This window comes from Morone saxatilis, unplaced genomic scaffold, assembly GCF_004916995.1.
Source record: "Morone saxatilis isolate NCDOM2014 unplaced genomic scaffold, NCSU_SB_2.0 Contig11, whole genome shotgun sequence".
Taxonomy (NCBI): Eukaryota; Metazoa; Chordata; class Actinopteri; family Moronidae; genus Morone; species Morone saxatilis.
The window spans coordinates 28,527,365-28,531,134 of NW_023339663.1; the positions used below are offsets into that span (position 1 = coordinate 28,527,365).

Genomic DNA, 3,770 nt, shown 5'->3' on the forward strand with positions numbered 1-3,770 from the left:
AAAAAAACCTATTAAGTCTGTATGATTGTTAAAAATGAAATACATAATAAAAGATAAGAGTTCCCTAAACAAGAAATAATCTGCTCAAAATTAGTCAGGGGTTATCAGTTTACTCAGTGGTAGGACAGGGGTCCCTTAAGAAAAAAGGTTGGCAACCACTGACTTAGAATATAAAGCGACGGAGAGAGAGCAAGAGTCTTCCTGCAGCTTGTTCAGGTCACAGTGAGTGAGTGGTGAAAGCGTGGACTTTTCCAGACTCGAGGCAGACAACATCTTTGATCCGTGTGTGGTAGAAAGTGGTCTGTGTAACATTTAGCAGTTACATTTGCCATATAAAAAATATTACTTTTTCTAAAATTCAATTTTTCTTTTGTTAGATCAATGTATAATCAAGATTTTGGGGTCTTTTTTCAAATTTTCTGTTTGTGTGAAATTGGATAGACAAATGCAAAAGAGAAAATTTGTACGTATTTATTTCCATTTGGCTAGCGTATTTAGCCTGTTTTTCTCCATTCATGGCTCTGAAGTTATATGCTGTGTATTTATATAAACACAGATGCCAGATGTGCATTTCACCTGTAACACCTTGAATGCGGCCGGACTATAGGCGAGACAAGCAGCCACACCAGCCAGTCAGACATAAATTGAGTCCAGTGTTTAGACCCGCCCTCTCAGACACCCCAAACACACAAATGAAAATAAATTCTATCTATCAATCTATTTTTCAATTTTCCACTTTTCTATCCAACATTGCATAATAGGAAAGTAAAAAAAAAAGACAATTGAATTCAATTTTCAAATTTTCATTATTTATACGGAAAATGTAAGTGTTACACAAGCAAGTAGAGCAAGTTCAACACTACAAAAAAGGGACAGCTCACCATCACTATGCTTAACAGGAACTTGAGGTATGACAAAGCTGCGTACCCCAGATGAGATAAGTATGAGACTGCAGTCATACGTCACAGTGGAAATTATACGGAGGAAATGATAAATTGTTACACAGTTATTAGTTTTTTTTTGTTTGGTTTTGTTATGTTTGTTCTGCTTCGTTGTTCTGACCCACAAAGTTTAGGTTCACCAGCAAATAAATTTAAATAAATATTGATCCATCTGAACTGAACATATTGCTCAATTTGAATTGCTCAACAAAAGAAAATATTCTGTCCTGAGAAGTCGGAACATAAAATATTTGGAACCCGTGCTTCACTTTATGGGATCGACTCATCAATTGATGGAGTAATTGTTGTAGATGTACTGAACAGTGTCCAGTCAGTTGTAGAGTAGGGGTCATGCACACGCGCAGTACAGGTTGTCCAGAGCTGACTCTCAGCAACCTGGACGTGACAATATTGAACTGCTGTGAAACAGGCTAAGATGAAGTGGGGTCGGGCCGCCCCGCCCAAAACACCAGCGGCTTGTGACCAGGTCTAACAGAGGACACGCAGCTCATCATATGACTGTGAAAAGTTTGAAGCTCGTCACCATCCGTTCCTCCTGTCTGTGTGAACAACCTGAATCATCTGCCTCGTGAGGAAGAGAGGGAAAGGGAAAATGGTTGGAAAATGCAGCATTGGTATAATTACGCAATAAATGTGAGAAAGAGTTTCCTATCTACATCTAAAATAGAGCTCCAGAAAAAACCTGGAAGGGGTGTTTGGGTCATTGTTTTTGCCGTCCTCTGAGGAAACATAGCTGCGGTTGTGAAAAAGCCTCACCAGTCAGAGAGGACCCACTCAGGGACTCCGTCAAACGACTTCAATGATTGCATCCTACCCATTACATAAAGCCTCCCTCTCATTCCCGAGGAGGGGAGAAAAAGCCTAGTCGGTATAGGAAAAAATTCCTCACTGGCCCTCCCTTCTCCTCCTCCTCCTCCTCCTCCTCACCGGCCCCACCCTTATTCCTCCCTCCTCTGTGAAAGTTTTCCTCTCCTTCACTCCGCTCGGTTTCTGTCCACTGTCGCTCCCCCTTACTTCCCCATCTGGTTGTGGTTAGTGTTCACTGTCTCACTTACCCTTATTTTTTTCCCCAGTCCCTCCCCCTCCCTCTATCTCTGTCTACCCTTTTTTTCCCCTCCCCTCCCCTTCATCCTCTGCTGCCAGGAACTTTTCAATATGGAGTCCTACATCTGCTTCTCTCCTCTCTTACCCTACCCGCACACAGACACAATTGCCCAACGGCGACCCGTCTCTCGCCTTTCTACAGAATTTAACATACAGCGAGTTTGTCAGTTAATGCTTTTGACAACGCAAGTCTGTTCTCTAAACAATCCCAACCTAAAAACAACACAAACCAGATAAACTACAGCTGAATAATCAGTAGTGTGCTCATGTTTTACTTTAAAACTCCCAAAAAGTGTGCTGAGTTTGTAGGCGGGCTGCAAATGGAACGTGTTTTTTCAAGTGACAGCCTTATAGTCGGGCTGCAATACTGACCTCAGATTTACTCAGCTGCTCTCCTATCAACAAGACATTCATTCAACAAATAGACTAATTTCATTTCTTAATTTAAACAAGTCACAAGACTGGACTGGAGCTTGTGATTGTAAGTCCTAAAATGGTTATAACTGTGGCAACTACAGATTTTAAGATTTAAATGTAATCTGACAAATACTTACATTACGTTAATGATAGAAGATCGATGAATGTGATTTAATTTGATTATGGGTTGTTCAGTAGAGCTGCAGTCCATTCTGTATGCAGCGCTTCAGAATGAAACCCAATACTTGGACTCGTCTAAATCGTTTAAAAGAACATGTAACTGTTCATGTTTAGGCAGAGAGTGGGCAATGCAAGCAGAGCAAACTAAAAAACAGTTATGGATTTCTGGCACCCATTTTCATAGAATTATCATTCACATGCAGTAGATGAGGCTTTTAGAGCTTCAGGAAGTTATTACTTGAACTACTTTCCTTTTCAACTCCAAACCACATAGTCATTCAGGTTGGAAGCAGCACTGGGTGATTCCCAGAAGGACAGAAACACTACACACTGTCAGTCATAGCTGTACCACACCTACACAGATTTGATACATATCAGGTGGTTTACGGTACCACCTCACAAAAATAGAATTTGAGTCAGAGGAATATCCCCTCTCAGAGTTTCCAAATAACCAGGCTGTGTTTGTCATGTGATAGACTGGTCCGGGAAAGGACTGAAACCTTAGATGTACATATTCTACACATGCCCCACATTAAATGACAGATTCACATTTCTAGAACTGCGACTAGGCCTGTATCTGTGGAAGAAAGGAAGCAGTCTTGTATGATGGAGAACAAAACAAACCACCGATGTGATTATTGATGATAACAAATTGATGGAAGAAAAATAGACTTCATGTTCTCATAGTCGAACTACTGCATTGAGTGATTCTTTTGGTCACTATGGTAGCAGAAGACATGTCATCTTGTAAAATCTATATGTCTAAATTATTGGCCAACAGTTGTCTGTTAAAAAAGCAACATTTGCATTCTATTTTAAATTAATGTAAATCATTTATTTTGGAAAAGACAACATCAGAGAGTACAGAACAGTTTCAATATTTTATTTATTTATTTATTTTGAAATTTGTCTTTTTCGGATCCTCAAATAAAAAGTTAACTTTTTCATTGTAAATCTTTCCAAAATTGTTCCATACCAACCTTCCAATGTAGGTGCTACTGGATTTCTGTTTCTAAAACAAAAGGTGGCCCAGATTAAGAGTCTCCAAGTTGCTCTCTCTGCCCCCTTTCCTGTCTCTCTTCAACTGTCACTATCATAAAGGCAATA

General features: G+C 39.8%; 1 protein-coding gene across 1 annotated transcript in view; it reads left to right on the plus strand.

The window, feature by feature from the left end:
* LOC118321332 (CD81 protein-like) overlaps nt 1–3,770 on the plus strand; it is a gene marked incomplete at its 5' end in the record, with an annotated part of 18,190 nt that overhangs the window by 604 nt on the left and 13,816 nt on the right.